The 20906-nt window shown below is 31.2% G+C and overlaps 2 long non-coding RNA genes across 9 annotated transcripts in view; one reads left to right on the forward strand and one right to left on the reverse strand.

Annotated features, from left to right (window-relative positions):
- The window catches only part of LOC141458831 (uncharacterized), a 47888-nt gene extending 30039 nt beyond the window's left edge, over positions 1-17849 (reverse strand). For 5 of the 8 annotated variants that reach the window (XR_012461209.1, XR_012461207.1, XR_012461206.1 and 2 more), the window contains exons 1-7: positions 17452-17849; positions 11147-11274; positions 10780-10971; positions 10342-10603; positions 9623-9859; positions 8975-9166; positions 7519-7711 (exon numbers count right to left, since the gene is read on the reverse strand). This is a non-coding gene — a long non-coding RNA (uncharacterized lncRNA). Of the gene's footprint in view, positions 1-7518; positions 7712-8757; positions 8859-8974; positions 9167-9622; positions 9860-10341; positions 10604-10779; positions 10972-11146; positions 11275-17451 lie in introns of all 8 variants that reach the window. The other 3 variants (XR_012461212.1, XR_012461208.1, XR_012461211.1) reach the window with 3 other exon arrangements.
- LOC141458058 (uncharacterized) lies at positions 12486-16082 on the forward strand. The gene is made up of 5 exons (XR_012460732.1): positions 12486-12592; positions 13596-13642; positions 13763-13878; positions 14842-14904; positions 15070-16082. It is a non-coding gene; the product is annotated as an uncharacterized lncRNA (long non-coding RNA).
- Positions 17850-20906: the final 3057 nt, after the last annotated feature.

Raw genomic sequence — 20906 nt, forward strand, 5'->3', positions numbered from 1 at the left:
CCAAATGAGAAGTATCCAACCCTGGGATAAAAATCTTATAGTGGAAGTAGAGAATAAGGAATCAAAAGTGTAACTAGCAAAGATTTCCGATTTCTTACCATTTCTATGAACTACAAATTCAAAAACTAACCGACCAAATGTGTATGATGTAACTTTGGCATGAAAATCGTAGTGAACAAATGAGAGCCAAGGAACGTTTTGCCAAATTACCAAAAAATTATAGTTTTCCCCTTATTCCCCACGTTTTACTTTTTAACCAGCTTTCCTAATGAGAAGTATCCAACGCTGGCATAGAAATCGTGCCGTGGAAGTAGAAAATAAGGAATTATTAGTGTAACTAGTAAAGATTTCTTATTTTTTCCCCGTTTCTATGAACTACTACTTTAAAAACTAGCTGACCTAATGTGTATGATCCATCCCTCCCATGAAAATCGAACTATAGAACTGAAAGTCAAGGAAATTTTTGCCAAATTACTAAAGGCTATTAATTATCCCCTTATTCCTTACGATTTACATTCTAACCAGCTTACCTAATGAGAAGTATCCAACCCTGGCATAGAAATCGTTCAGTGGAAGTAGAAAATAAGGAATCACTTATGTAACTAGTAAGGTTTTTCGAATTCAGCCCATTTCTATGAACTACAAATTCAAAAACTAGCCAACCTAATGTGTATGATCCATCCCTCCATGAATATGGAACTATACAACTAAATGTAATGAAAATTTTGCCAAATTACCTAATCGTTATAGTTTTCCCGTTCTTCCTTAAGGTTTACATTCTAACCAGCTTACCTATTGAGAAGTATCCAACCCTGGGATAGAAATCTTGCAGTGGAAGTAGAAAATAAGGAATCACTTATGTAACTTGTAAGGATTTTCGAATTCTGCCCATTTCTATGAACTACTGCTTTAAAAACTAGCTGGCCTATTGAATTTGATACATCCCTCCAATGACAATCGAACTATAGAACTGAAAGTCAAGGAAATATTTGCCAAATTACTCGAGGCTATCAATTTTCCCCTTATTCCTTATTACGTTTTACTTCCTAACCAGCTTACCTAATGAAAAGTATCCAACCCAGGGATAGAAATCGTGCAGTGGAAGTAGAAAATAAGGAATTATTAGTGTAACTAGTAAAGATTTCCTATTTTTCCCCGTTTCTATAAACTACTGCTTTAAAAACTATCTGACCTAATGTGTATGATACATCCCTCCCATGAATATGGAACTATACAACTAAATGTAATGAAAATTTTGCCAAATTACATAAACGTTATAGGTTTCCCCTCATTCCTTAAGGTTTACTTCCTAACCAGCTTACCTAATGAGAAGTATCCAACCCAGGGATAGAAATCGTGCAGTGGAAGTAGAAAATAAGGAATTATTAGTGTAACAAGTAAAGATTACCTATTTTTCCCCGTTTCTATGAACTACTACTTTAAAAACTAGCTGACCTAATGTGTATGATCCATCCCTCCCATGAAAATCGAACTATAGAACTGAAAGTCAAGGAAATTTTTGCCAAATTACTAAAGGCTATTAATTATCCCCTTATTCCTTACGATTTACATTCTAACCAGCTTACCTAATGAGAAGTATCCAACCCTGGCATAGAAATCGTTCAGTGGAAGTAGAAAATAAGGAATCACTTATGTAACTAGTAAGGTTTTTCGAATTCAGCCCATTTCTATGAACTACAAATTCAAAAACTAGCCAACCTAATGTGTATGATCCATCCCTCCCATGAATATGGAACTATACAACTAAATGTAATGAAAATTTTGCCAAATTACCTAATCGTTATAGTTTTCCCGTTCTTCCTTAAGGTTTACATTCTAACCAGCTTACCTATTGAGAAGTATCCAACCCTGGGATAGAAATCTTGCAGTGGAAGTAGAAAATAAGGAATCACTTATGTAACTTGTAAGGATTTTCGAATTCTGCCCATTTCTATGAACTACTGCTTTAAAAACTAGCTGGCCTATTGAATTTGATACATCCCTCCAATGACAATCGAACTATAGAACTGAAAGTCAAGGAAATATTTGCCAAATTACTCGAGGCTATTAATTATCCCCTTATTCCTTACGATTTACATTCTAACCAGCTTACCTATTGAGAAGTATCCAACCCTGGGATAGAAATCTTGCAGTGTAAGAAGAAAATAAGGAATGATTTGTATAACTATCAATGATTTCCGACTTTTTCCCGTTTCTATGAACTACTGCTTTAAAAACTAGCTGACCTAATGTGTATGATCCATCCCTCCCATGAATATGGAACTATACAACTAAATGTAATGAAAATTTTGCCAAATTACCTAAACGTTATAGTTTTCCCCTTATTCCTTAAGGTTTACTTCCTAACCAGCTTACCTATTGAGAAGTATCCCACCCTGGCATAGAAATCTTGCAGTGTAAGTAGAAAATAGGGAATGATTTGTATAACTATCAATGATTTCCTACTTTTTCCCGTTTCTATGAACTACTGCTTTAAAAACTAGCTGACCTAATGTGTATGATACATCCCTCCCATGAATATGGAACTATAAAACTAAATGTAACGAAAATTTTGCTAAATTACCTAAACGTTATAGTTTTCCCGTTCTTCCTTAAGGTTTACATTCTAACCAGCTTACCTATTGAGAAGTATCCAACCCTGGCATAGAAATCTTGCAGTGTAAGTAGAAAATAAGGAATGATTTGTATAACTATCAATGATTTCCGACTTTTTCCCGTTTCTATGAACTACTGCTTTAAAAACTAGCTGACCTAATGTGTATGATCCATCCCTCCCATGAAAATCGTACTATAGAACTGAAAGTCAAGAAAATTTTTGCCAAATTACTAAAGGCTATTAATTTTCCCCTTATTCCTTACGATTTACATTCTAACCAGCTTACCTAATGAGAAGTATCCAACGCTGGCATAGAAATCGTGCCGTGGAAGTAGAAAATCCCTCCCATGAAAATCGAACTATAGAACTGAAAGTGAAGGAAATATTTGCCAAATTACTCAAGGCTATCAATTTTCCCCTTATTCCTTACCATTTACTTTCTAACCAGCTTACCTAATGAGAAGTATCCAACCCTGGGATAGAAATCGTGCCGTGGAAGTAGAAAAAAAGGAATTATTTGTATAACTATCGAAGATTTCCGATTGTTTGCCGTTTGTAGGAACTACTGCTTTAAAACTAGCTGACCTAATGTGTATGATACATCCCTCCCATGAAAATCGAACTATAGAACTGAAAGTCAAGGAAATATTTGCCAAATTACTCAAGGCTATCAATTTTCCCCTTATTCCTCACCTTATACTTTCTATCCAGCTTACCTAATGAGAAGTATCCAACCCTGGGATAGAAATCGTGCCGTGGAAGTAGAAAAAAAGGAATTATTTGTATAACTATCGAAGATTTCCGATTGTTTGCCGTTTCTAGGAACTACTGCTTTAAAACTAGCTGACCTAATGTGTATGATACATCCCTCCCATGAAAATCGAACTATAGAACTGAAAGTCAAGGAAATATTTGCCAAATTACTCAAGGCTATCAATTTTCCCCTTATTCCTCACCTTATACTTTCTAACCAGCTTACCTAATGAGAAGTATCCAACCCTGGGATAGAAATCGTGCCGTGGAAGTAGAAAAAAAGGAATTATTTGTATAACTATCGAAGATTTCCGATTGTTTGCCGTTTCTAGGAACTACTGCTTTAAAACTAGCTGACCTAATGTGTATGATACATCCCTCCCATGAAAATCGAACTATAGAACTGAAAGTCAAGGAAATATTTGCCAAATTACTCAAGGCTATCAATTTTCCCCTTATTCCTCACCTTATACTTTCTATCCAGCTTACCTAATGAGAAGTATCCAACCCTGGGATAGAAATCGTGCCGTGGAAGTAGAAAAAAAGGAATTATTTGTATAACTATCGAAGATTTCCGATTGTTTGCCGTTTCTAGGAACTACTGCTTTAAAACTAGCTGACCTAATGTGTATGATACATCCCTCCCATGAAAATCGAACTATAGAACTGAAAGTCAAGGAAATATTTGCCAAATTACTCAAGGCTATCAATTTTCCCCTTATTCCTCACCTTATACTTTCTAACCAGCTTACCTAATGAGAAGTATCCAACCCTGGGATAGAAATCGTGTTGTGGAAGTAGAAAAAAAGGAATTATTTTTATAACTATCGAAGATTTCCGATTGTTTGCCGTTTCTAGGAACTACTGCTTTAAAACTAGCTGACCTAATGTGTATGATACATCCCTTCCATGAAAATCGAACTATAGAACTGAAAGTCAAGGAAATATTTGCCAAATTACTCAAGACTATCAATTTTCCCCTTATTCCTCACCTTATACTTTCTATCCAGCTTACCTAATGAGAAGTATCCAACCCTGGGATAGAAATCGTGCCGTGGAAGTAGAAAAAAAGGAATTATTTGTATAACTATCGAAGATTTCCGATTGTTTGCCGTTTCTAGGAAATACTGCTTTAAAACTAGCTGACCTAATGTGTATGATACATCCCTCCCATGAAAATCGAACTATAGAACTGAAAGTCAAGGAAATATTTGCCAAATTACTCAAGGCCATCCAATTTTTCCCTTATTCCTTACGTTTTACTTTCTAACCAGCTTACCTAATGAGAAGTATCCAACCATGGCATAGAAATCGTGCCATGGAAATAGAAAATAAGGAATCATTTGTATAACAATCAATGATTTCCTACTTTTTCACGTTTCTATGAACTACTACTTTAAAAACTAGCTGACCTATTGTGTTTGATACATCCCTCCTATGACAATCGAACTATAGAACTGAAAGTCAAGGAAATTTTGCAAAATTACTCATGGCTATCAATTTTCCCCTTACTCCTTACGATTTACTTTCTAACCAGCTTATCTAATGAGAAGTATCCAACCCTGGGATAGAAATCGTGCCGTGGAAGTAGAAAATAAGGAATTATTTGTATAACTATCGAAGATTCCCGATTGTTTGCCGTTTGTATGAACTACTGCTTTAAAAACTAGCTGACCTAATGTGTATGATACATCCCTCCCATGAAAATCGAACTATAGAACTGAAAGTCAAGGATATTTTGGCCAAATTACTCAAGGCTATCAATTTTTACCTTATTCATTAGGTTTTACTTTCTAACCAGCTTACCTATAGAGAAGTATCCAACCCTGGCATAGAAATCTTGTAGTGGAAGTAGAAAATGTGTATGATCCATCCCTCCATTTTTGTCAGGGTTTGACCATAGACAATAGTTCGGGTAGTTTTTGAAGTAGTAGTTTACAGAAAAGGGAAAAATTGGAAAATTGTCTCTAATATCACCAGAATTTCCTTTTACTAAGTTACAAAGTTCCAATTACATGCCAGGGTTGGACCTTACACATTATGTCGGCTAGTTTCTGAAGTAGTAGTTAACTGAAAAGGAAGGAAATTGAAAATCTTGGCCAGCTCTACTATTATTCCATCTTTTCTTCTTCTAGAGTTCGATTTTCTTGTCAGGGTTTGACCGTAAAAATTCGTTCGTGTAGTTTTTGAAGTTATAGTTTTCAGAAAAGGGAAGAATGGAAAATCTTTGTTAATTTTACCAGAGTGTCCTTATTTCTTAATTCCAGAGTTCGATTTTCACGCTAGGGTTACACCATACACATTACGTCGGCTAGTTTTTGTAGTAGTAGTTCAAAGCAAAGGGATAAATGGTACAGCTTTAACATTTTTACTAATAATTAATGAATTTCTACTTCCAAAATTCGATTTTTATGCCTGGGTTGGTACATTGAAATTGGTACATAAGGTCGCTAATTTTAGAAGTAGAAGTTAAAAAATATAGGAAAAATAAAAAATCTGGGTTAGTTAGGCAAATAGTTACTTGACTATGTTCTGAAATTTAATTTTCATGCTAGTGTTGGACCATACTTAATAGGTCGGCCTTGTTTCTGAAGTAATAGTAATAGTAATAGTAATAATAATAATGTTTTATTAAAGAAAAACAGTACATATCCCAAAAATCGTAAAAAGATGAAATCATTTCTTGCTATGGATCAATTCCGTCAGCATAGTTACAAAAAAATTAAATAAATAAAAATTATAAAATAAAATGTAGCATTTAAAAATGAATCCTAATTAAATTCTCTAACTAACATAGATCTATAGAAGAGTGCATATTTTAAATATTTACATAATGCTTGTCAATCTAAATCATTCAAATAACTACAAATTTCACTTTCATTGAGAGTACATTTATTAAAATATTTTAAAATTGGACAGACTGCAATAAGGTGGGTTAAATTTTCTATTTGATAAAAATTACACAATGAGCAATACTGATATATTTCTAATTTAAAAGGCTTGTAATTTAAATAGAAAAGTTCGCAACGAGCTTTTAAAATCAACTTCACATCACGGCAAAGAATCAAAATAATTACAGTTATCATTTTATTTATGATTCAGCCCATGAAAAACACCATTTCTTGCTTTTTTCTATTGCCTTTTGTTTTTTATCTGCCGCAATACTATTCAACAACTTATCTAAATTCTTTTCCCATTCAGAGGTTACATTCTGGTTATCTGATAAATTATTTTGATAATGGCAATATAATTTCTTCCATGCAACAAACCAAAATATTTTATTTATTATTTCTTTAACAATTTTATGTGGCAGTATAAATTCAGGCAGTTTTAAAATTTTAAAAAATATTTTAGAGTTTCTGAAGTAGTACTTCACAGAAAAGGGAAGAAGTGTAAAATCTTGGCCAGATTTACGAGCAATTCCTTACTTTTTAAGTTCCAAAGTTCTATTTTCATGCTATTGTTGGACCATACACATTAGGTCGGCTAGTTTTTGTAGTAGTAGTTCAAAGAGAAGGGAAAAAATAGATAATCTTTGCCAGTTTTACTAATAATTCCTTATTTTGTACTCCCAGAGTTCGATTTTAATGCCACGGTTGGAACATTGATCACGCCGACACGGTCAGTTAGAATAGTAGTGTCTTTTGTACAATAAGTCTAGACATCAATCTAGTGGAGTTGCCACGGAATACAAAATTATCTGTTAACTCCATTGTCAATGATTGGGCAAGGAAACAAAAAGTTGCTCTTCAGGTGCACTTATGGTTGTAAAACGTATTTTTCAAAAGTTGCACATTAGGGATATTTATAGATGGAATACCCTAAGAACTTCCCAGAAAAAAAAAAAAATGCCCCTTCCCGCTTTTTCTAAAAATCCACTCCATCTAAAAGGAAGAAATAAGAAGAAAATACCCTTAAAAAAAGGAAGAACTATCATTAGCATTTACAAACATCAACTGTAAATTTGAATATGCGAATAAATAATTGAAAGATCAACAAATCCGCCAGATCAGGTGGAATAATCCCTAGATTCGTAACAGCAGTCATCAGCAATTTTATTCTTTGCTGGCATAAAGTACAAATATTTTCAAATTTGACACTTTTTTGTTTTTATGTCCGCAGGAAAATCAATCTTAACGGTTAAATACTTTGCCAATATCCAGTGTTATAAGAAAGGCTAATGGTTGTCAAATGCCTTGTCACTGTTGACAATCTCCAAACTTCCTCAAACGTATCTTCAGCTGTACAAGAGATGTACTATCTTCTCATCCCCTCCGGTAAAGAGCGGGTACGTTAAGTGATAACTCGACATTACCCTCTTAATCAGCAGATGTAGATTATCTAATAACCAAATAAACAAGTTAGTTAGTGCAGTTTAAAATAATTTTATTTAACCAATCAAATTGTTCGGGGAGAAAAAATGTCTTTTCATGCAAAGAATTAGTACTTAAAAAAAAACACTTTTTGAACAAGAAAAATTAGAAGTAATTAAGGCATTAAATGAGATCATTTAATTTGTCACAATTGATCTTTAACATAAGTTTTTTTAAAACTATCTGGGAAAGCGATGTAACAGTTGAAACACATTTAAATATAATTATAATGACCTCTAAATGTATTGTAAGTGGGAAAAGAGAAACGGAAAGTGATATGAGTCATCCAACCATAAGTGTTAAACAATTCAAGACTTTATCGGGGATAGAAGTGGATTATATCATAAAAAAAGGAAATATTTTGTTAATCAGCTAATCCGATTTTCACAAAACTTAAGCGAGCTAAAAAGCCGGTAGTGGATATTACCTAGCCACCAGAATCGATTTTGCCACTACTCTGAATATTTTCAAAGGATTTAATCAGTTCTCTCTTAATTGCACTAAAATTGTTATGCCATCTGCAGGACAAAAACACGAAGTATTCTAGATTAAGTAAGAAGACTAGTTGAAGGTTATATTAATTAACACTAAAAGTAATCAATCACCTATTTTTCTAGGCGAGGCTTAACGTCCAACTACCAATTAGATATAGTCGACGGGGGCAGAAGCTCATATTTTACTAATAAATAATTTTTTCAAAAAAAAAGTAATCATACGCGGGATGCGAACTGGGGGAATTTCCCACTTACAAAGCCATGCTCTTGAACTCTAGACCAACATCCACCCCTTCGACATTTTTTACTTTAATGTAATCAACCAGTCCATATTCTGGTATAAAAATTTCATGTTAACTTGAAATACACCAGTTTCAACTATATCCATAGAGAATGATATATGAAACCGTTTGATCCTTTTGAAGCCATAGTGAAATTGAATTTACACCTTGAACTTAACATGTTATATGCTCATTGTTGAGGACTTACACGATTTGTTTTCAATCTATAAACTGATTACCTAAATTATCAAGATGTTTTCTCTTTCAGACGCTAAATGTGCCAGACTGGATTACAAATCTACCACTAGAGAATCTAGAGCTGACATAGGTATGCTTGACACTACACATCAAAACAATCAAAACCTAGGTTCTTACATTTAGACAAAGGCTAATTTATTTTTATTTTTTAACTTAAGAACTTGTATCATATTCAGAAAAAAAATATATATTACTTACTTCGAAATTTAAACTGAAATAATCTCCAGCTATAGAGTCATGACCAAAAATAACTCAGAGATTTCAGCATATATCAAAAAGCAGTCTGTAATGTGAGATCATCCACGCTTCCCCAAGATATGAAGAAACAATAAAGAAACCTCTCCAGCATCCATTTTGCACGCCATCTCCCTCATTCGACTCACCAAATTCCTATTTTAATAAATTGTATAAAAATTGGGTAAAAAGACTTCAGAAATAGCATCCAGAATTCTCCAGAATGAAATAAAAAAAATTAAAAAAGAAAAAATAAATAATGAATCTTCCTAATTAATATATTTTTTATGATACATTTTAGTTCTTATAGAATTAAATGTCAATATATTTTCAGAATTAAAGTGTAGTTAATTAATGCAACTTAAAAACCCAAAGTTCTCTAACATTTCTGCTGACTTCTTCTTTGTCAGTTTACGATGTTGATAAAGTTCTTTCAGATGAGATGGTTTTGCTGTAAATTAGACGATAATTTTATCATGTATAGATAAATATCATAAATTGTATGCCCATCATTGATTACTGTAATTGCTGGATTATTCTTAATAAGTGTTAGGAGAGATTCTGCCCATATTCTACAATACTTTTAAGAACTTGTATTTCTTTTCACTTAACTGAACTGAGACAATAGTCGTTAGAAGCAGGACTCCTAGTTTTTCCTAAATTCGTCTCCTTCTTCGGCTTTACATGCTTACTCCTAAGCCGCAATCTCCCCTTAGTAGTGGTGTCCTTGCTGATACCTTCCGGGTTATTCAGCTAGCAGCTCTCTTGTGAACCTCTCCAACGGCGCTCTCTATACGTCCAAACCCAAACATCTAGAAAACTGCTTTGCCAAATAATTGTTTCGCAATCCTAAACAAAAGTGTGAGTATTATTTTTCTGGGCAAACAGGAACTGTTGTGTGGTTTTCTTGCACTACACACGTACAGCTTCCTTAACTGATTTTAATTACAAGAATGGAAAAATTATTCTTATCTGGGTAAAATGTCAAATATTGTACAACTAAGAACAAAAAAAAAATTGATAGTCATAGAAATGCAAGCATAAAATTAATTTAAACCTCATTCCTAAACAATTAATGAGGTTATTGGTTCAATGAGCTGGGCTGTTAAGTTGTAGTCTACTGTTCAGTAGAAAAACCCAAAAGGCCAATCTTTTTCAGGAATGGCAAACCAATTCCAAGTTGTAATAATAATAATAATAATTTCTGGTAACAGAATTCCATTTTTGGAGCTGATAGGAGCAAAAAAGGTCCCATTGCTTTAATCAAAATTCATCAACAATTTCAAATAAAATATTATTTGAATAAAAAGTAACAATTTTAAACTTCTCACATTTATTTATTTATTTTTAATCAGTTAAGCTTCCTTCCGTTGATCAACAAGAAACTGTCTCTGTAGTTCATAGATCTGACTTGTAAAAAGAACTCCACTGTCCTGAAGTCCTGCAGTAAGCTCTAAGGGTGAATTTCCAAGGCTGGGTTGAACTAGTTCCAAAATAACCCTATTACAGCTCACTGGTCCACAGGGTCATTTCTAGGATTGGATCTCACCACTCCAAGATACTCTATCCAAAGCAGGGTCCAAAAGCCAACTCCTAGCAACAGAATTGCAATTGTGAAGCTAATAGGAACAAAAATGCTCCCATTGCTCAAATCAAAATTCACCAATAATAATGAATGAATTAATTTCAATTTAATGAAGACAATTTTAAATTTCTCACTCCTCATTCTGTTAACAGGAATAAATCCGAGGAGCTAAAAAGGAAACTACCTCAAATAGTTTATAGATATCCGGTTCATCTTTTGTGTTCAGCTTCAGATCAAGAGATAAACCGATTGCAAGGTAGAGGTACCTTCAATCTGTGCAGAATCAATGTTACACAGGATCATTCTTCACAACTTGAAACTAAAATTTCCAGGCTTTGGTCTTACCGAGCAGAGTCTGTGCTCCAAAAGTTAATTGCTGCAAAAAGGACTACATTTTTTTTCTGTAGCTATTAAGATCAAATGACATATACTACACCAAAATGCAAGATGCTTGAAGTGTAAAAACTAAAAAATTCATTCACAATTTAAAGCATGCATTTCTCAACGATTTTAGGAATAGATACTATTAAAACTATATCCAAAATGAATACCTTTTCTTGATGAAATTGTTCCAAAAATTTATTTAATAGATAAAATAGTAATTATAACCCAATTAGCTGTGATGAAATAGCAGTTTTTCCATTAAAATGTGAATCAGCAATCTCCATATAACCTTCATCTTTAAAACAAAAAATAGAATTTTTAATTGGTAATAATTAATTATGTTCAAATTTTCGTTCAATTTACGTTTTACTTATAATTTAAATTTTCACAATTTTCACTGGAACTACATTATACTAGAACCAATTAATTTTAATAAATTTTATTAATTTAAAAAAAATCTCCAAAATAACGTGAAATAATTATTAAAGAAAATCATAACTAAATAAGTTACTTATACTCATCTTTGTTGGATGTTCAATTTTTCATTTCTATATCTGTTATTTCAATATAAATGCATAATAAAAAGCCAATGCCAATATATATATATATATATGTTTCGTCAGGAAAATAATTTTCAGATTGTTTAATCTTGAATTACGTGTAATAAACTTAAGTTTTCTCCTCTGTAAGGTGACAAAAAAATAAATTGAGAAAAAAAATGTGTCTCTTTGGACAAAAAAAATTAAATGGGCGAGCAAGCACAGTTTTTGTATTAATAATAATTATTTTATACTGATATAATTATCTTATTTCAATTTATCACTGTAAAATGTTAATTTATCTTTACAAAAAAAAAAAAAAAATTTAATTTGCTCAGCCTCCATTTAATGATTTTTTTTTCAATTCAACCTTTCCCTCACCAAACCTATAATTTCGCAAAATTTGAAAATAAATAAAATGAGAAATTAAGAATAAATTATTTAAAAAAAAGTGAAATAAAATATTTTACTTACGTAATTAAATTTAATAATTTCATTTTTTTAAATAATTATAAATAATAATTAGAATCCTATTTAGTTCAATCAATATTTTTATACTTTTTAAATGAATAAATTTGACCCAATTTAAATAATAGTTAATCATTTCTTTCATCTTTAGAAAAAACATATTTAAATTATAATTTAAAATGCAGGGTTAAGTTAAGGCAGCCATTAATCTTTCCCTTTGCTTCTATTTAAGACAATAACACAGCCTTTATAAATCTATTACGTCACAAAATAAATCTAAAAGCTTCCTTTTCTTTACTTAATACTTCCTAAGTAAAAGATCAATTCTGATTGGCCCACGTATTTATGTAATGTTCATCCACATAAAACTTTAACTTCAAGTGACAATACAAAAAAATAATCCCCGAATATTGAGTCTATTAATGCATAATTTTTAAAAAAGACCATATCAGAAATTCTTTTTCATTTTTTTACAATAGAGTATGTATAAATTTTCTAGTTTAAAAACAATTTTTTTTTAAATTGAAGCTAAGACAAGAGGCTGTCGTAGCAAGTGCAAAGCCCCCTTCTCCTGCCTGCTCTGGACCTGTGAAGATCAGCCCTGCTGTAAGTCGTTTTTTCAAATTAATTAATAGGAAAAATTTCCCAATTCCCAACTAATTTTACTTAAAACTTGTTTATTGTGTTATAAGCTTCAAAGTGATATATAATTTTACACATTTTACCATTGATTGATATTAGAAAAATGTGTTTAAAGAAAATTCAATTTGACTGAGAGAGAATCTAATATGGCCAGCCAAATGGAATAAATTAATTAATAGGAAAAATGTCCCAATTCCCAGCTAAGTTTACTTAAAACTTGTTTATTGTGTTATAAGCTTCAAAGTGATATGTAATTTTCCACATTTTCCCATTGATTGATATTAGAAAAATGTGTTTAAAGAAAATTCCAATTTGACTGAGAGAGAATCCAATATGGCCAGCCAAATGGAATTGAATTTCATTTTTTAAAAATTGCTTTTTAAACTTGTTTTCACAATTTCCAATCTCAAAAACTTTCCCAAAATGTTTAATCCATTCAACATTAACTATTGAAAATATTTTTTTATCAATTTTCTTCTTTTATTTAAAAAAGTGGAAATCGGACCTATTGCGCAATCGTCCGTGATTTTTAATTTTTTTAATTTTAAACTTTTCCCCCATTTTCTGTTGCAAATTCTTTAATAATCCAACTTAAAAATGTTAATCCTTTATCCTTTTATAAATATTTTGCTACAATTTAATGGATTTATTCAATTTTCTTTACAAAAAGGAAATCACGCAATTTTCCGTAAAATATAATTTTTTTAAAAAATAAATTATTTCTTTTTTTTTCTTAATAATCCATCTAAAAAGTGTTAATACTTCACCTTTTTATTAATATTTTACTGTAATTTGCAAGAATTATTAATTTTTTATTCAAAAATCTAAAATTGGTCCCCTCACGCTAATTCCCATGATTTAAAGATTTTTTGTTTTTTACTTTTTCTCCCTAATTCTGTAAAAATCGAACTAGAAAATATTAAATTTTATTCTTTTTATTAATATAAAACGTCCTAAATTATTTCAGAGAAAATAGGAGCAGGGAAAGAAAAAACCTAAGAAGAAAAGCCCAAGGTAAGATCCAACAAAAAAAAAATCACTTTATGTAATTTTTAAACATTTAAATTGTTTGCAGTGTTTAATATTAGGAATTAAATTGACGCAGTTTTTATTGTTATTTAATTCTAATTTCAGATGGGAGCATTTTTCTAATGCAACACTTTGGTTAATTTATTCGACATGGAGAATCTGATCCTGATTCATCCTACAAAATGGTCTCACACAAAAAAATAAAATAAAAATAAATCAAAGTAAGTAGAAAAAGCTATTTGCTAATTTTTTTTTTAAAGAATTTTCCGAATTAGTGTTCAATTTTTAGACCCTTAACATTGTTAGAATTGCAATAATTGAAATCTTAGGTCTGTCCATGTTAAAATTGTTAAGTTTTAATTTTGTCTCACTAATTCTTAAAAAATCCAAATTAAAAAACTTAATACTTAATCTTTTTATTAATATTTTTCTATAGTTTGCTAGAAATATTAATTTTTTATACCAAAATCTAAAATAGGCCCCCCTCTCGCTAATTTCCGTGATATATATATTTTTTTTTTTTTGCGTTTATTTTTGCTACAATCAGCGCGTTAGCGCTATAAGTAACAGTGATAACAGTAACAACAAATAACAGAAGAATACGAGTGGAGAAGTTACCCAGTGGTAACACTCCAAAACAGGCTATTAGTCGCTCTCTTCACTTGAGAGGAGATCACGAGGCCACTGTCTCTTAAGGCGTCTTGTCGGGTTGTCAGGAAGGGTTCTAGAAGAAAGATTTTTAGCTAGAGGATTTATATGAGATTGCAGGCTGAAGTGGAGTTTTCTGTATCTTGTTTTAGCGACTTGTGTGACAAAAGGAATGTTAAGGTCAGTGTGTATAGTCAGGTTGGAGACATAAAAAGGAGCGTTTACAATAGTTCGAAGAATTTTAGATTGTAGAGATTGAATCCTTTGAAGATTGGAGCGTTTGGTTGAACCCCACAGCTCTATTCCATACGCCCAGATGGGTTTTAAAATAGCTGTATAAATTAGTCTTTTGTTGTCCAGAGAGAGTTTTGATCTGTTGTCTAAGAGTCTTTTAAGTAGTCGATAGCGACTGTTCCGTGATATAAAAAATTTATTTTAATTTGTATCTCTAATTCTTCAATAATCCAACTAAAAAGTGTTAGTAATCAATCTTTTTAATAATTTTATGTGTTTTCAAATTATTTGTTTTATTTCAGAAAAGAGCTCGAGAAAAGAAGATGAAAACAAAATTAAGTTTTTCCTAAGAAGAAAAGCCGAAGGTAAGATAAAAAAAAGTTATGTTCTTGTTACGTATTTTTAGAAAATTTAAATTATTTAAAATTATTTTTTACAATATTTAATACATTTCAGCAAATTAAAAAAAATAAATTAAAGATAATTGTATTTATTTTGCAGTTTTTATTAATATTTAATTCTAATTTCAGATGGGAGAATTTTTCTAATGCAACACTTTGGTTAACTGATTCAACTTGGAGAATATGATCCTGATTCATCCCACAAAATGGTCTAAAAAAGAATGTATCAAAGTAAGAGGAAAAAAACTACTTGATAAATTTGTGTTTTTTCTATTTTTTTAAAACATTTTCTTTATATAGAATTTTCAGAATTAAAACGATTTTCTTTCTAGACCCTTAGATTGTCTGATAGTGTTGCAATAATTGAAATTTTAGGTCTTTACAAGTTAGGATTGATTGTTAAGTTCGATTCCTAACTGTTATGGCCTAAAATAAGATGAATTTTGTAAACTTAAAAAACAATCATTAATTTTGAAAATGGATATATAAAGAAATAAGAAAAAAAAATAGAAATAATGAAATATATATATATCAATTAGTCTAAATTTGCCTTGCCAAGGATCTGCAAAAAGAAGTATATTTTCTCCTTCCTTAATTCTATCGTTTCAAGAACAGATTTCCTTGCAGTTAAACAAAAATAGAGTTAGTAATATATTTTCATTTCCAAATTGGAAAATCCAAAATATATTACCATCTCATTTTAAGTGGAAAGTTTCCATAACTTGCTACAGACAGGAAACACTTTGTTGTTGAAACGTTGGCAACAAAAAGAAATATCCTTTTTTTTATTGGCTGATCCTCATCAAGATTTCTTTTATTACTATGTACCTACTTTTTTCTATACATTTTGTGGTTTCTTGGACCTCCCAACATCTACTTTTTCCCAATGACAACCATTCATTCACAAAGGATTGTTCTGGAATAACGTACTGATTTATCCAGAGCAATCTGAACATAGGTAGTCCAGATGGTCAAGATCTGTCGGCAAATAAATTTATTTCAAGGGGGGAGGAAGAGTGATACGACCGGAACCATCGGAAATACTCCTTAAGAGTCTGAAATTATAGTTAATTATTGTTTTTTTTTACAGTGTTTTTTTATATTAAATAAATATAAAAAAATAAAAGTACACATTATTTTTTTGTCTTTGTATCTAATTATACTTGAATTCGAAATATTTCGACACCTACTTGGAACAACAGCTTAGATTTGTTGCCTTCTTTCAAGCAAAGTTAATTTCTGAGTCATCTTTTTCTATAATAATTTATCTTTTAAGATTAATATTCTCCTCTATTTGAAATTCCTATTGTATAATATTCTTCTTTTTTTGTCACTTTTTAATGTCTTAGAGTTTTCTATTCTGTATTAATTTCCTACGTGGTAAGGTGCGTTCGTTTGTGCCCAATATTAGAAGTTGTTTTCATTTTTTTCCCTTCCGAAGTCTGAGTTGATTTAATCCAAGGGAATGAATCGTACCCTTAAAAAAATGGATTAAAACAACCAATACTAAAGAGGGGGGAAAAACAACTTGGAATACAGGGCACTTGTGGGATTATCTTTTCCATGAAGGGAAATTAATTAAAAAAAAAATTAAACTGTACAATAAAAAGAATCAAAAGAAAAAGGAATACTATAGAAAAGGATTATCGAATAGTACAGTGAGGAATTTTTATTCTCAAATAATAAGGAAAATTATATAGAAAAACAGGACTAAGGAAGTTAACTCTGCTAGATAACAGACGAATTAGGTGATTTTCTTTCTTTTTTTTTATTAAGAACAAGAAAGGGTGGCCTCAAATCAAAATCCTTCAACAAGCCCCCTCACCCTTTTCCAAGACATTAAAAGGAAATATGAAGAACTTAGAAGAGACAGCTGCTGATGGAATGACAGAGCAAAACTGGAAAACGTTAAGAGTCCCATTCCAAAAACCTCTTTTATTCGATTAATATATTTTATTAAACCATTTTAAGTTTATTGAATTGAATTTAAGTAGTTGATGCAAGTGCATTAGTATTAAAACTACCCGGTAGGGTTGATAGTGAAAACAACAAAAATTCATGAAAAAAGCAACTTCGATTTCCCCCACCCACAATTTTCCTATTAAAGATAAAACTTCCAAATTTTCTTTAAAAATAAATTCACAGGAAAAATATCAGGTGCGAACACTCACATGACTTTCTCTTTCCACAATTTACGTCATTAAATTTTCTAGAAACTTGGAATTGGTTCTAAAAAGATAATTGGATAATTGAACAAAATAGTGGCAAGATTGAGGTTAAGAAAAAAAAAAATCTATTCACCTAAGTGAACTTCCAATTATGGGATTTCGCTTAAAAACAGTTTAAGTCCAAATGTGAGGTGCTCGTACACGTAATTAACAGTCTCGAGATTTCTTTATAGTTATACATTTTTTAGAAATCAACTTATCCGACACAGAAAACCCTAAAAACATACTGTACTTCCGGTGAAAACTAAATACAGAAAATAGAAAATACATAAAATAAACTTACATGAATAATTTTCCTTTGTGGCTATTTCCAAATACTTGAATTAGAATAAATTTTCAATTTGTTGATTCCACAGCCATATCCATAAATTGGTATTATCCATTCATTTCGAATAAAACCCACACTTCTTGTTTCAAAATTTTTAAAAAACACTAAAATTGCAATTTGAAATCACTAATTCACTGAACACACTGATTTGCATAACCTCACCAGTATCACACTAGAATAAAAGACCCCTCCCAACACTTTGGACAGTAAAAAGACTGAATTCCACCAATAATTATAATAATCACAATATACAAAGGAAATAATTTTTTAAAAAATAACATAGAATTTAAAAACTTAACATTTCAACAATCTTTCAACATTTTAAAATGGACTTCACAATTCATCAGCAACGTAAAAAGTCAGAAAAGTAACTGTGAAAACAATATCCCCACTCCAGTGATAAAGTGTTTATTCGTATGCCATTGGTCAAAACATGTTTATTTCTCTATCTTTTGAACTAAGTCCTTCTTACTAATCCATCAAATTAATAGCATCCTTTCTGTTAATAATAAGAAATAAGGGAACTACAGACTTTGAAATAAAAATAAGAAAATACATACAATCTGCTGGTGTAATTCGACCTTCTAACTTTTATATGATTAATTTTGGAAAATACTTTAACTGTAAAGTTATAATTTACATACATTCAGATAATAACTTTATATTATATTATTTATTTTTTAATCTTTTATTGAAATTTACAACTGCAACAATTGTTGCAAGTATATTTGGTACATGATAGCACTATATCAGAATTATTATCGTGACTATTTATCTTTACTGCTATCATGAGGAGAGTAGATCGCGAGGCCATCTTCTCTTCAATCTCCTTGGAGGATTACCAGGTAAAGGCGGAAATGGATAGGTGTTCGGTTTAAAAGATTTTAGGGTGAGCTGCTGTTGAGTAATGAAATTCTGAAAAAACGAGTTTTCTTCAGATCTTTGAGTGAAAGGGATTTTGAGGTCATTATGGCTTTGTGTGGTTAGATACATAAAATGGTATTTTTTGAATGTCTGAATGTAACTGGTTGCTCTGAGAATTGGAACATTTAGTCGATCACCATACCTATAATGCCGTTTTACCGAAAATAGGGCGGGGTTAAAAAAGTAGGTATCAAACTTTTGTTATTTAGGTTGAGGGTTTCTTGTCTTTTCAGTGTAGAATGGGGGTGGGGTATTCCAGGGCAACCATTTTGTCTAGCTTCAGTCCAAGGTAGCGTATTTTGACTACAGTTGGTATGGTAATTGGCTGATGAAAATGGGGAAACTTTTAGTTGAATAATTTTTGGCGCATTTCTTTTCACGTCATTTTTATGTAGGATTGTCTTGTTCCTTTCAAAATCTAGGAAATGATAAATATATTTTAAAGTTTTAATGCATAAGTTTGAAATTCAAGGAACACAGTATGAAAAAGTTAAACGAGTGTTTGCACCAAAAATTTTATTTCGCAAATACAGCTCAATATTTTGTTTTCATATTGCAACTGTTCCTAATTTTGGATATCGATTTTTTACTGGGGATTTGAAGGATTTCTCTCTCTGGAAAAAATGCATTTGCTCTCAGTGGGGGTGTGTTTTTCTCTTACTGATGGTAAGAGAAAGTAATTCTGGGTTTCTCTCTTTCATGATAGACGATGTGACAAGAATTTCAGAATAATACAACATTGGGTTGAAAGGTCACCCTGCAATTCCTTCCGCTAGATATCTGCGTCACCCTCCAAATTAGCTCTTTCCACTTTTCTTCTTCAGGTTCGTCATTAGTCTTTTTCTTTTTATCACGATTTTTCCAATTTAATCAATCTAGTATATCTTTAGTTCACAATCTTCTTTATTATTATTTATTAGGTAATCATATTTTACTTGAAAGTTTAGTTGGGGGCTCAAACATCTCCTTCGCCCTAAAAAAAAAAAGTCCTTAATAGAGTAATCCTGTAATAGCAAGATCTTATTGTCACTCCCGCTTTGGTAATTATTATTATTATTGAAACAGGTGGCAGGTGCGCTTTCTTTAAGGTTGTAAATAAATCAATGGTTATTAGTGCGTTAAGTACGATTATTTTGTGATTTCTAGCAAATTGATACTTTATTATGTTGCAGTTAATGTTAATTTATAAATTTTTATCGATTTTGGAGCGATAATATAGTTAGTTTTAAGCCCAAACATTGGTATATCACAAATTTAAGAATGATAAATAAGTAATTAATCTTTTCCTGAAAATAACCTTTTTGACGTCCCTTTTTAGATTTCCTTTTTTGTAAGAATACTTTCAAGCACCAGTAACTTCTATATATAGAAGATACTATAGTAAGTATTTCTTTCATCATGTTAATCTTACTCTAATTATGAGTACATTAACTTTGTATGTTGGAAATCACATGAGCAATGTTGGGAAATGTAAATATATAATTATATCTATTGTATAAAAAAATTATTATTATTGACAGAACCACAGTTAATTTAAACAATTAATATTATTGTGCAGTATTTACCGAAAAGTAATAAAAGTTTGTTTCTGTTACAGGAGTGCGGGATCGTTAAAATTCTCGGGAGTGCGGGAGTGTTAATATCCCCGGGAGTGCTTGTAGCGGAAGTGCTTTATTAAAGTGGAGGAGATACATTTTAACCTGTGCGCTTAAAAATAAAATAATATTCTCCGGTTATTTTCAAAAGTCCGTCTCTAACAGCAAATACGTCAGTTTCATTTCCCTTAAAATCTTTTAAACTGTGTACAGTGTCCAGTGTTGACGAGCAGCAGAAGACATCGATGGATATGCACTGCGAGTGATTGGTGCATATCCCAGCCGACGGCTAAATCAGGTAGGATGGGGAATTAACTATGTGGTCCATATTTATGATTCTCAACTCTTTTAAGTGTCATTCTTTGGAATGGCTCACCACTCCTGCGACAAATCTATCCTCTAAATAATAACTTTATCTACAATAATTATAGTTCCAATTATTTTGCTTGCATGAAAAAAATGACACTAGTCATTTTAGAAAAATAAACGGAATTATAATTATTTAAACATTTATATGGCCACTGTTAATATCCTTCTTCGGAACTTCTAGTCCAAGTTGAGCAGAGAAAGGTAAGACTATTAATTTCTGTTTTATTTTTATTTTTTAATCTTATATTACTTCAAAATTAATGATTAAATAATTTAATTATTTTCATAATTTTACGAGGCGTCTTGGTATTTCAGATGCCAAAGTGCAAACAAACACTTCCTGTTCGTATTCACCGTTATTTCTAATTTCTATTGTTGTCGTTATTCATTCTGCTGTTGTTTCTTCAAATTGGTTCTTTTGTCAGTTGCGACTTCCGTCTTTATACAGGTTCATATTGTCTCTCCTATTTCCTATTTATCACTTGGTTTATTGTCCATTGCTTAAACGAGTCCAAGTTTCCC

Source organism: Rhodnius prolixus, unplaced genomic scaffold (assembly GCF_049639745.1).
Source record: "Rhodnius prolixus isolate KJV_2025 unplaced genomic scaffold, Rpr scaffold_5, whole genome shotgun sequence".
NCBI classification, from domain to species: Eukaryota; Metazoa; Arthropoda; class Insecta; order Hemiptera; family Reduviidae; genus Rhodnius; species Rhodnius prolixus.